Genomic DNA, 14,664 nt, shown 5'->3' with positions numbered 1-14,664 from the left:
GGGGCTTCAAATTTCCAAATAACTTCAAGAACCCTACTATTAAAAATGGTGGTCACTTCATGGAAATGACACATAATGGATGATTAATGATTTGAACAACTAGAGTAAAGGAGGATATGAATAAATTAATTCCAATGCACCCCATGAAAGACTAGTGTTTTTGATCTGTAGAAAAGATGATATGAATAGAGAATTAAAATGAATGAAAGATGATAATATAAGAAATACCCATTTCAGAAAATCAAGTTTCCAAGCTCGAATAAAAATATTAGATTTGTACAATGTGTTTTTGGCTGTAGACCATAAAGAAGACTATAAGAAGGCTGAAAAACCTGTTATTTCGACTTGCATGAAAGAATATATCGACTTGGAATTAAAATGTATGAAAACAAAAAATATAATGAAGACCCATTTTATAAGTGGAGGTTTCCTACCACCACAAAAATTTTCCAATTTGTTTCTAATGTTTAAGGTAGCCAACCAAACAAAAACCTAAAACATAGCTTAAAGAAAGGTTATTGACTAACTAGTTTGCATATTAATTTCAAAGGGTTTTGTTAATTTTAATGTAGAATGGTGAATTTTCACCCCAAAAGGGGTATGGTGCCCATTCAACCACATATATAAGTGGTTAAAAAATGTAGATATGTGGGAGAGAGTCATAAGAACAACATAATGTTGTAAGGATTGAATATCATTTTGTATTAGAGAAGTCTATAGGAAGAAGATGTATCATTTTGTGCAAGCAATATGTAATGAAGTATTTACAAGTGTAGCTTATGTATGTAATTATTTCCTAAAGACTAATATACAAGGTTCAGTGTCTCTTTTTCCAAATATTGTGTACACTTTTGTGTTCATGAGTTATCTTTGTCCTCTTGATAAATATGTTTATAGACATGCTATGATGTGAATCACATGTTGTTGCATTAAGTGAAAGATTGAGTTATTATTGTTTGTGTAACACATACTGAACCTTCATAGTTGATGAGAAATTTTCTCTTGAGTTGTTGTTAAGATATTTTGTCCACAAACTATCATATATATCCCTGGATAGAGGCACTAGTCTGTTATTGATTTTTCAAGGTTTTGATCTGTATGCATTCAAGGTCCTTGACATAAAAAAATTCTTCCCAAATCCTATATGAACTGATCTATGCATATGTCTTTTAGGTCTTGAAAGTAATCTCATTTACAATATACATTCACAGTCATTTCTTTTCAAAGGCATTTATTTAAAGCACATAATAAAGCATAATTGCAGACAATAATTTGCCAGTTTGTAATTTGCTAAAAGGCTTAAATCAACTTTAAATAATCTCTTTTGTGCTTGAGAGTGTGAGGTATACCCACCTAGGTTTAGTGGAGCCTAAAGTGTAGAGAGATTTAGTCTTTGACTATCCTTGTTCATTGGCCAAGGCTGATTGGACTGCTTGAGGATTTGGCAAGTCTTTGGGTTTTCCAATATGTGGTTCTGGGCACCAACAGATTCGCGACTCTGTTAGGGAGTTGTCTATAGAATTTCAATTCTAGAATCTCTGTTAAGGTGTGCTCTACTAGAACGAAGAACCCAGGAGATCAGTAAGTAATATTTTCTTCCATAGGAGGTGGTGAATCTATTCTACATAACAAGATCTATTTCAGTTGGTGACTCTACTGAGGGAGAAGATCTAGAAGGAGATGAAAATTTTCCTTTTTGAAAGAAATAGCAATTTTGGTTTGGAATCTTCCAAAGAAAACCATTTATTCTAGATGGCATCAGCCCATTAGATCTCAGAAGATTTCAATGTATCCCAAACAAGTTGTTCCTTAAGCTTTCACAACTTGTACCAAAATTCCATGGGGAATATGATGAATTAGCACTTGATCATTTGGGCTCATTTTATACATTCGTAAAGGATTATGAGATTTATGCTGAAGATTATGTGATGAAGTTATTCACCAGGACATTGAAGGATAATGAAAGAGAAGCCTATGAATCACTCCCTACACAGAGAATCTCATCATGGAGGGAGTTGGAGCAATGGTTCCTTGATGTGTTTCATGATGCAAGTGAAGAAGGAAGCATGTGCTATGAGCTAGAGGAAGACCAAGAATACACTATGGAAACAAAATTCTGTGCATCTCCCTTGGATGAATTTTTAAACATAAAAAAAACATGAAGATGAATCTGTAGTAAATTTATTCATGAGGATGTTCAATATTTATCAGGAGATACCTTCAAATGTCAAGCCTCCATTTTATGAGTTATTAAATAAAATATATAACTTAGAGTATGACTCTTAGTTGTATAGTTTTTTCAGGTATCTACATGATGAAATTGTTGCAGAAGATAATGGATGCAGGATGAGATATACAAAGGGAACACAAAACCCTAATGAAGAGGGAAGTTTGGATCATATTGAAGAAGAATCCGTTGTTGACGAGACCTTTGTGGAAATAGACAACATGCAATATCAAAAGGAAGATTTTCTGCTCAGTAGTGAACAAATTTTAGATCTTCTGGATAGAGAGTATCAGAGAAATGTAGCAAAGGAAAAAGAGGTGTGTCATGGACAATAGATAGAATGTGCACATGCACCTAGAAATAGGTTCAAATATTTTTCAAATCAGTTGTGTGATGACAGGACAGAGGATGGCTTCCATTTGGAAAAAACTTTATGTGATAAGTCCTCCTATTTCTCTGATAAATACATTAATGATAGTGAGAGCACATATGATGACCAAAAATTTGAAGAGTCATATAACTATCAAGATCATTTTAAATGTTTTACAAATCCTCTTTATAATAATGCAAATATAAATGATGAAATGACATACTACAAGAGTATGTCTAACAAAGATCTCTATGTGTTTTCAAATCCACTATATGAAGTGCAAGAAATATCTCCAGATGATTATGAGATCTTATTGAGCAATGACATAAATAACAATGAGGATAATTGGGAGCATTGTTATGGATCAGAAAAGTTGCATTCTCCAAAGTACACTCAGACAAATAAAATTGGTGATATAATTTTTTTTAAAATAAAAGAAAATATTCATGAGAAAAGTTTAGGGTTTCCAAATAATCTATCTCTCCAACAAAAGGTACAATTGAAAAGTAAGCCTAAGTATGAATTTTTGACTTTAGGTTTACATAAATCACATAGGGGAGTAACAAAGAAAAAAAAAATTCTCCCAATTCTGATGTTGATATTGTTAGTATGATGTCACCTAATCACAACAAGGAAATAAAGGTTGAAAGCCAACATCTTTCGGGAGAAATGGAGAAACCCTATAAAATAGGGATGAATATTGATGTATTTCCAAATATAGGACTATTTCAAAGGAAAAACCCTTATAAGGATAAAAGCATGATGGTTCAAAGGAATTCGATTTCCAATATGGTAGATTTAAGAAGGAGGGGTAAAAAGAAATATGTCGGGGATGATTTGGAGGGTGTCCATAAAGTAAGGAGAGATAATGTGATATTTAAAAATATTAGAAAGTCTCAAAAGATAAAACTTTATAAGTCAAATGATATAATGATTTATAAAAGTCTGATGCCCTGTGTGGTGAAAACAAAAGTAGATTGTTGTGGTTACCTTAGCATGGAATATCAAGACAAAAATAAAATATATTATAACATATATGGTAAACTTGAAAATATGACAATTGATAAGCTTTACAATGAAATTGGATTGGTTGATGATATGTGCCAAACTAGAATATTTTTGCATGATGAGAACCAGGTGTTTGATCCTAGAAAAATGAGTGTTCATGTTTTTGGGATCTAAGGGCCACCAGATGTAGTTTTAACATAATCTACAGAAGGGAGGTGATTGGCAATGGTCTACTCTACCAGAGAAAACTGGATTCGTGCTATGCTCGCAAGGGGCATACATCCCCAGACAGAGCCACTATTGTGGCTTCAAATTTCCAAATAATTTCAAGCACCCTACTATTAAAAATGTTGGTCACTTCATTGAAATGACACATAATGGATGATTAATGATTTGAACAACTAGAGTAAACGAGAATATGAATAAATTAATTCCAATGGACCCCATGAAAGACTAGTGTTTTTGATCTGTAGAAAACATGATATGAACAGAGAATTAAAATTAATGAAACATGAAAATATAAGAAATAACCATTTCATAAAATCATGTTTCCAAGCTCCAATAAAAATATTAGATCTGTACAATGTGTTTTTGGTTGTAGACCATACAGAAGACAGTAAGAAGGCTGAAAAACCTGTTATTTCGACCTTCATGAAAGAAGATGTTGACTTGGAATGAAAATATATGCAGATATAAAATCTGATGAAGACCCATTTTATAAGTGGCGGTTTCCTACCACCACAAAATTTTTTATATTCGTATCTAAAGTTTAAGGTAGCTGACTAAACAAAAGCCCGAAAGATAGCTTAAAGCACGGTTATTGACTAGCTAGTTTGCATATTAGTTTCAAAGGGTTTTGTTAATTTTAATGTAAAAAAGTGACTTTTCACCCCAAAAGGGGTATGGTGCCCATTCAACCACATATATAAGTGGTTAAAAATGTAGATATGTGGGGGAGATTCATAAGAGCAACATAATGATGTAAGGATTGAATATGATTTTTTATTAGAGAAGTCTATAGGAAGAAGAAGTATCAATAATTTTGTGCAAGCAATATGTAATGAAGTATTTACAAGTGTAGCTTATGTATGCAATTATTTCCTGAAGATTAATATACAAGGTTCACTATCTCTTTTTCCAAATATTGTGTACACTTTTGTGTTGATGAGTTATCTTTGTCCTCTTGATAAATCTGTTTATAGATTTTCTATGATGCGAATCACATGCTGTTGCATTAAGTGAAAGATTGAGTTCTTATTGTTTGTGTAACACATACTGAACCTTCATAGTTGATGAGAAATTGTCTCTTGAGTTGATAAGATATTTTGTCCACAAAGTATCATATATATCCCTGGATAGAGGCACTGGTCTGTTATTGATTTTTCAAGGTTTTGATCCATATGCATTCAAGGTCCTTGACAGATAACATTCTTCCCAAATCCTATATGAGCTGATCTATGCATATGTCTTTTAGGTCCTGAAAGAAATATCATTTTCAATATACATTCACAATCATTTCTTTTCAAAGGCATTTATTTAAAGCACATAATGAAGCATAATTGCAGACAACAATTTGCTAGTTTGTAATTTGCTAAAAGGGTTAAATCCACTTTAAATAATATCTTTTGTGCTTGAGAGTGTGAGGTATACCTTCCTAGGTTTAGTGGAGCCTAAAGTGCAGAGGGATTTAGTCTTTGACTATCCTTGTTCGTTGGCCAAGGCTGATTAGACTGCTTGAGGATTTAGCGAGTCTTTGGGTTTTCCAATCTGTGGTTTTGGGCACCAATAGATTCGCGACTCTGCTAGGGAGTTGTCTACAAAATTCCAATTCTAGAATCTTTGTTAAGGTGTGCTCTACTAGAAGGAAGAACCCAGGAGATCAGTAAATAATATTTTCCTCCACGGGAGGTGGTGACTCTATTATACATAACAAGATCTAGTTCAGTTGGCGACTCTACTGAGGGAGAAGATCTAGAAGGAGATAAAAAGTTTCCTTTTTGAAAGAAAAAGCAATTTTGGTTTGGAATGTTTCAAAGAAAACCATTTATTCTAGATGGCATCAGTCCATTGGATCTCAGAAGCTTTCAATGTATCCCAAACAAGTTATTCCCTAAGCTTTCACAAATTATACCAAAATTTCATGGGGAATATGATGAATTAGCACTTGATCATTTGGGCTCATTTTATACATTCATAAAGGATTATGAGATTTATGTAGAAGATTATGTGATGAAGTTATTCGTCAAGACATTGAAGGATAATGCAAGAGAAGCCTATGAATCACTCCCTAGATAGAGCATCTCAACATGGAGGGAGTTGGAGCAATGGTTCCTTGATGTGTTTCATGATGCAGGTGAAGAAGGAAGCATGTGCTATGAGGTAGAGGAAGACCAAGAATACACTATGGAAACAAACTTTTGTGCATCTCCCTTGGATGAATTTTTAAACATAAAAAAAACAAGAAGATGAATCTACAGTAAATTTCTTCATGAGGATGTTAAATATTTATCAGGAGATACCTTCAAATTTCAAGCCTCCATTTTATGAGTTATTAAATAAAATATATAAGTTAGGGTATGACTCTCAGTTGTACAATTTTTTTAGGTATCTACATGATGAAATTGTTGCAGAAGATAATGGATGCAGGATGAGATCTACAAAGGGAACACAAAACCCTAATGAAGAGGGAAGTTTGGATCAGATTGAAAAAGAATCCATTTTTGATGACACCTGTGTGGAAATAGACAATATGCAATATCAAAAGGAAGATTTTCTGCTCAGTAGTAAACAAATTTCAGATCTTCTGGATAGAGAGTATTAGAGAAATGTAGCAAAGGAAAAAGAGGTCTGTCATGGAAAACAGATAGAATGTGCACATGCACCTAGAAATAGGTTCAAATCTTTCTCAAATCAGTTGTGTGATGACATGACAGAGGATGGCTTCCATTCAGAAAAAACTTTATGTGATAAGTCCTTCTATTTCTCTGATAAATACATTAATGATAGTGAGAGCACATATGATGACCAAAAAATTGAAGAGTCATATAACTATCAAGATCATTTTAAATGTTTTACAAATCCTCTTTATAATAATGCAAATATAAATGATGAAATGACATACTGCAAGAGTATGTCTAACAAAGATATCTATGTGCTTTCAAATCCACTATATGAAGCACAAGAAATATCTCCAGATAATCAGGAGATCTTATTGAGAAATGACATAAATAACAATGAGGATAATTGGGAGCATTGTTATGGATCATAAAAGTTGCATTCTCCAAAGCACACTCAAACAAATAAAATTGGTGATATAAATTTTCTTAAAATAAAAGGAAATATTCATGAGAAAATTTTAGGGTTTCCAAATAATGTATCTCTCCAACAAAAGGTATAATTGAAAAGTAAGCCTAAGTATGAATTTTTGACTTTAGGTTTACATAAATCACATAGAGGAGTAACAAATAAAAAAAAATTCTCCCAATTCTGATGTTGATATTGTTAGTATGATTTCACCTAATCACAACAAGGAAATAAAGGTTGAAAGCCAACATCTCTCGAGAGAAATGGAGAAACCCTATAAAATAGGGATGAATATTGATTTATTTCCAAATATAGGAGTATTTCAAAGCAAAAACCCTTATAAGGATAAAAGCATGATGGTTCAGAGGAATTTGATTTCCAATATGGTAAATTCAAGAAGGAGGGGTAAAAAGAAATATGTCAAGGATGAGTTGGAGGGTGTTCATAAAGTAAGGAGAGATAATGTGATATTTAAAAATATTAGAAAGTCTCAAAAGATAAAACTTTATAAATCAAATGATATAATGATTTATAAAAGTTTGATGCCCTGTGTGGTGAAAACAAAAGTAGATTGTTGTGATTCTCTTAGAATGGAATATCAAGACAAAAATAAAATATATTACAACATATATGGTAAACTTGAAAATATGACAATTGATAAGCTTTATGATGAAATTGGATTGGTTGATGATATGTGTCAAACCGGAATATTTTTGCATGATGAGAACCAGGTGTTTGATCCAAGAAAAATGAGTGCTCATTTTTTTGGGATCTAGGGGCCACCAGATGCAATATTAACATAATCTATAGAAGGGAGGTGATTGGCAATGGTCTATTCTACCAGAGAAAACTGGATTCTTGCTATGCCCGCAAGGGGCATACATCCCCAGACAGAGCCACTCATGGGGCTTCAAATTTCCAAATAATTTCAAGCACCCTACTATTAAAAATGTTGGTCACTTCCTTGAAATGACATATAATGGATGATTAATGATTTGAACAACTAGAGTAAAGGAGGATATGAATAAATTAATTCCAATGGACCCCATGAAAGACTATTATTTTTTATCTGTAGAAAAGATGATATGAACAGAGAATTAAAATGAATGAAACATGAAAATATAAGAAATAACCATTTCATAAAATAATGTTTCCAAGCTCCAATAAAAATATTAGATCTGTACAATGTGTTTTTGGCTGTAGACCATATATAAGACCGTAAGAAGGCTGAAAAGCCTGTTATTTCGACCTTCATGAAAGACGATGTCAACTTGGAATGAAAATATATGAAAATATCAAATCTGATGAAGACCCATTTTAGAAGTGGAGGTTTCCTATGACCACAAAAATTTTAAGATTCGTATCTAAAGTTTAAGGCAGCCGACTAAAAAAAAACCTGAAAGATAGCTTAAAGTAAGGTTATTGACTAGCTAGTTTGCATATTAATTTCAAAGGGTTTTGTTAATTTTAATGTAAAATGGCGACTTTTCACCCCAAAAGGGGTATGGTGCCCATTCAACCACATATATAAGTGGTTAAAAAATGTAGATATGTGGGGGAGATTCATAAGAACAACATAATGATGTAAGGATTAATATCATTTTGTATTAGAGAACTCTATAGGAAGAAGAAGTATCATTTTGTGCAAGCAATATGTAATGAAGTATTTACAAGTGTAGCTTATGTATGCAATTATTTCCTAAAGATTAATATACAAGTTTCATTGTCTCTTTTTCTAAATATTGTGTACACTTTTGTGTTGATGAGTTATCTTTGTCCTCTTGATAAATCTGTTTATAGATTTGCTATGATGTGAATCACATACTGTTGCATTAAGTGAAAGATTGAGTTCTTATTGTTTGTGTAACACTTATCGAACCTTCATAGTTGATGAGAAATTGTCTCTTGAGTTGATAAGATATTTTGTCCACAAAGTGTCATATATATCCCTGGATAGAGGCACTGGTCTATTATTTATTTTTCAAGGTTTTGATCCATATGCATTCAAGGTCCTTGATAGATAACATTCTTCCCAAATCCTATATGAACTGATCTATGCATATGTCTTTTAGGTCCTAAAAGCAATCTAATTTTCAATATACATTCACAATCATTTCTTTTTGAAGGCATTTATTTAAAGCACATAATAAAGCATAATTGCAGACAACAATTTGCTAGTTTGTAATTTGCTAAAAGGGTTAAATCCACTTTAAATAATCTCTTTTGTGCTTGAGAGTGTTATATATACCTTCCTAGGTTTAGTGGAGCCTAATGTGCAGAGGGATTTAGTCTTTGACTATCCCTATTCGTTGGCCAAGGCTGATTGGACTGCTTGAGGATTTGGCAAGTCTTTGGGTTTTTCAATCTGTGATTTTGGGCACCAATAGATGGAATCAAGGATTTGTCTTCTAGGAACAAATCCACTCTGCTAGGGAAAAATGATCAGGGGAAGAATCCTTAATAGCCTGTAGGTAACCACCTTTGAGATGATTTTGTAGAAGGAATTGCAAAGACTTATTGGTCGGAACATATTCATAGAGTCCGCGCCCGGGCATTTGGGAATGAGAACCAGGAAAGTAGCATTAAGTTCCTTTAAGATTCTTGTAGCTCCAAAGAACTCCTACACACCTTTGACCACATCAGCTTTGAGGATGTCCCAGAAAGTTTGAAAGAAGAAAAGCGGAAAGCCATTCGGGCCCGGGGCCTTGTTCCAATCAAAAGAAAAGACAACTTTGCTGACTTCTTCCTCACAGGGGATAGCCACAAGATCCTTGTTCTACTCCTTGCTAATGATAGCAGGGATGAAGTCAATGATAGTGTTCTAAAATTGGCCATTCAGGCCATGGTTCGTCGAGAGCATAGAGGTAAAGAAATTCTTGGCTTACTTCCCAATCTCCTCATCCTTCCTAATTTCATTTTCCCCATTTTTTAACTTAGATATTCTGTTAGCTGCTTTGTGTTTCAACGCAATCATATGGAAGAATCTAGTGTTTCTATCCCCTACTTTAAGCCATAGGGATCTGGATCTTTGTTTCCATAATTCTTCCTCTCTTCTGATAATCCTATGGTAATTCATAAAAACTTCATTTTCCTCATTGATTGAGACTTCCTTGTATCTGCTACTTTGGATTTTATCCTGCATTTCCTTAAGTTCCATTTGAGTTTTAGTTTCGGTAGCAAACAGGTCACTGAAAACCTCCTTATTCCAATTCTTGATGTTGTCCTTTACATTTCTAAGTTTCTTAGGAATTCTATACATAGTTGTACCCTTGACCTCAATAGACCACCACTTCTCAATGGCTTTTGCAAGGTTAGGGTGGTCTAGCCACATTCTTTCAAATCTGAATGAGAAATTTCTTTTAACAATGTTGTTAGCTATAGTAAAGATTATAGGGAAGTGGTCAAACCCTATACAGGAGATAGCTGTGAGAGAGAATTGATAGTGGTTAAACCATTCATTAGAGATGAGGGGCCTATCAAGTCTAACTTGAATGAGATTATCCCTCATCCTTCTGTTAGACCAGGTAAACTTGGCGCCCTAGAGATCAATGTCATGTAGGCCTTGATTGTTGATAAAGTTCAAAAGATCCATTTTGCTATCCAACTGAGAGGGGACACCTCCAAACTTTTCATCATCATGGAGAGGAGTATTTAAGTCCCCCATAATGATGCACTAATCATCCTTGTAAAGGGCTCTAATAGCCTCCAGTTGTTTCCAGAATTTGCTTCTGCCAAGTCTATTATTAGGGGCATAAATATTGGTAAGAAGAAAGGATGTACCATCCCCAATGTGATTAAACCCAATGAAACCCAAATTGTTGTCTTGCCTGACCAGCTCCCCTAACACTCTCTTAAGGTTCCAAAAAATAGATATACCCCCAGAGGAACCAACTGAGCTTCCCCCACAAACTTCACCATACTTACAAAGATTAATTTTTTTAACTTTCTCTTTACTCATTTTACTTTCTTTGATAATAATGATGTCTGGTCTGTGATCTCTAACTAAATTTTTTAGCACATCCTGTTTATGTGGGCTATTCAGTCCACATATTTTCCATGAAATTATTTTCATTTCTTGAGTAGGGAACATACCTCATGGATGGTCATTTGAGTAACATCTACTATGTTCTTGCTGCCCTCTTGGTCTCTAATCTGGTTAGCTCTTTTCCTTCCTAAAGGTGATGGGATGAAACCCATGTCAGCTTTAATACTGTATCTTGTTTTGACTAAGTTAGCTTGGGGTGTTGCCTTAGGCCCTTTTTTTCTCCCTCTCTTTCTATTTTCTCCTTCATTCATATAGGAATCATCTTCTTGAGTAGTTATTTGCTTGTCCCCAACATCATCATCTGCCCATTTTTCTTTAAGCACTGAGGTTGTAGGTGATAGGTGGTTGGTTTCTTGAACCATATCTCTAGATTGTTGAGATCCTGAAAGCGAGATACTTCCAAGGATCAAGCACTATTGGGCTTCTTCGAAGTCATTGCTGAGGCTTGCTCCATTGGTATTTTCTGCAATGTGGTTCGAATCAGCTTCTTCATTGTTTTGTATTACTACTTGTATTTCTCCTTCTTCTAGGTTATCACTCTTTTGATCCTCTTGATTGGTATCATTTTGAACTTTAACACCTTTACCTATTTGGTTCATTTTACCTTTATCATTTAAAGGTATATCTGGTATATCCTCATTACTGTCAGTGTGTTTCTTTGTTGTGTGTGGGCTAATAATATTCTGGTCCTCTTCAAGACTTCTCTCTTTTTCATTATTCTCCATTTACTTAATAGGATTTCTAGCTTTCCATTGTAATGTCCTCTCTTTCTTTTCTTTCACTATGGCTATCTATAGAGGGCATTTCCTTTCTATATGTCCCTCTTTTTTACAATGAAAGCAGGTGACAGGGATGCTTTCATATTTCAGATGTTGGTTCCATTTTCCCAGTGGAGAGTTGATTTCAATGGATAGAGGCATGTTTGTTCCTTGTGTAACTCCAACACAGATTCTGGCTAAAGTAAGTCTTCTTCTGGCCGCAGTTATGGGGTCCATAGATAGGAGCTCACCAAATGAGTTAGCGATTCCCTTAAACACATATTCCACCCAGAATTCTAAGGGGCAATCTAACCTAGACTGGTGCTTGGACAAAAAAGGATTCGTTGAGTGCTAGCTTATGTGCCCATTTTTGTAGAGCTAGCATAGCTTTACCAATCAACCAGGGACCATCATAAAGCACCCTTGACATATCTTCCTTGCATGAGAATGCCAAAGACAATGCCCATTTTGGCATAGCTGTAATCTCCACTTGTCCTTTCAGTGACCATTTACATTTAGCCAAAGCCCTAAAAATATCAATATTCAGCCTAGGCCCCAAAAATTTTCTTACTAATGTCATTGCCATAAGGTTAATGTTATGGTCAATAATAGGGTCAGGGATTTCAATGGAAAATCTCCCCTTTTCTGGGTTTGAGATATTGTGAATTGGGGGGAGTGAGGATTTTCCACTCCATTTGACCCCTAATAGAGAAGTCCAAGACCTTCCACTGTCCCTCTGCACCGAGTCCAGACCAAGAGTGCTCTCCTCATGCGATTCATCATTTTTTCCACCAAGATCGACGGATTTCTCACTTGCTTGTGGGTCCCCATCCGTCGGGTCCTTTCTACTTGGTTTAGGGGAATCTAGGCAGTCCCAAGAGTCATCCTTACCTTTCTCCCCCTGGTTACAGAGATTCCTACCCTGTCTCAAATTCAAATTCACCTCCGCTCTATTTTCCCGCTGCTCGCCCATGTTGAGCAATAGAAGAAGTTAACGACACTAAAAAATAAGTACATTTAAATTACAATTTGTAGGCTACCAAAAATGACTTTCCTTTCAGATTAATTAGTTCCACTCCAATTCCAATACCTTGTTTTGAGTTTGAGCCATCAAATTTTAACGTCCAAATTCCTACTTCTTTCATGTGGACTTTTACTATTTTGGAAATAATATCATCTTTTCCTACTTTGGCATCTTTTTCATAATCTTGGGACAATTTCTCCTTTCCTTTAATCTCTGAATCATTTTATATTCTTGGCTCATTGTTTGGCACATTATTCACTTCTTTGGATAAAAGATTGTATTTACTTCTTTCATTATCTAAATAGTTAAACATAAGAAACATTGATTTTCTGGAAGTTTAAAATTTAGACCCTACACTAGTTAGTTAGCAATATGGACTCTAATGATACCTTTTTTTTTTACAATCACCTGTCTTTTGAGCTACCAATTGAGTTAACATGTCTAGTACATCATTCTCTTCATCAAAATACTCTTTGTTGGAATCAATCAACATATCTGTATACGGAAAAAATTTCATTACAAGTTGTGAGTCAATAGTACATATTTCATCCATTTGTGGTCTCAAGCTGTAAACCCCAATCCCAACTACAAGATGTAGGATCTCATTTTGTTGGTTATAATCCATAACCATTAATTTCACCCTAGGCTTAGATTCTATTCTTATCTGATTAGGAACTCCTTTTCACAGTAACCACATGTGAGAAAAATTTGTGTGCAAATATCCATTTAACATTCTCAGCCAATCTCTACTCAACAATATACCATACTGATCTAGTATATCTACTACCTAAATGTCTGTAAAGTCTTGTATCATTGGATCTCATGTCAACTACATATGTATATTTGTCAACTCTCTTGTTGCATTGACTTCTATTTGATATAACTGAGTTACCATACAATTTGACCTCGCTAGGGTCAATCCTGACTCTTTACACACAACTAGGAGCATGACATTTGTAGATGCTCTTATTTTATTTAGACAATTATGTAAAATCTTTCTGAACACACTCAAAGTCAATAAGAAAGGCAAGACTTCTGATTTCCATTTGTATATAGCTAGATGCGCTTCTACGGCTGGCAAGATTTATCTTTCTTTTACCTTATATGTTTTCTCTTTCAGTTCACCCTTTTCTTTTCCAATTTGATCTTCTAATCCTTTGAGAAAAGTAACTTTGATAATAGACATCTTCAATAACTTTGTTAATGACAAACTAACTTTTACTTTCTTAATTTCCTTCACAAGGTAGCTCATGAGTTTCTCGGCACTAGGATCATGATCCTTAGTTTCCACTCTAGCACTCTTTACTATTCTCAGAGTTCTATAAACTTGGTTATCTTTAGAATGTGGAGGCACATTACTTGCTTGTGGGTCAGGAGGTTTTTGGTAATTATTTGGAGGTAGTGAGGTAGTTAACGGTTCCTTGGACTTACTATAAGTTTTACTTCACAAGCTATAGGTGTTTCCCTTCCTATACTCCTATGTTGCATAAACTTGTTTTGCTTCTGATTTGGAAGATTCCACTCACTGAAATGGGAACACAAGACTCCACTACCACTATGAGAAAAACTCCACTATTTGCAATATCTTTGACCACTATACCTTTTTGAACAAGCACTTTATTTGGTGTTTCATAACTTTCTAAGAAAATGGCAGTGTCATAATTGGTGGGGACAATGTCCCTACATGCATTTTGCTCGCTAAACTCCTCTGTGTGGTATAATGCCATTACTTTAGACTAGAAAATATTTATTGCAATCTTAAATTGTGAGCAAACTTTCTCTGCATGATTTCTAGTATTATGAATTCTACAACAATTATCAGTGCATATTCAAGTAAATTGATCCTTGCGAGTTGGTTCTCTCTGGCTAGAGGATTATCTAAAGGTGAGACTACCCCTTCACTATTTGGTTGGTTGTTCCGTGGTCTCA

The sequence above is a fragment of the Cryptomeria japonica genome, chromosome 11 (genome assembly GCF_030272615.1).
Source record: "Cryptomeria japonica chromosome 11, Sugi_1.0, whole genome shotgun sequence".
Taxonomy (NCBI): Eukaryota; Viridiplantae; Streptophyta; class Pinopsida; order Cupressales; family Cupressaceae; genus Cryptomeria; species Cryptomeria japonica.
This window is presented reverse-complemented; position numbering follows the sequence as displayed.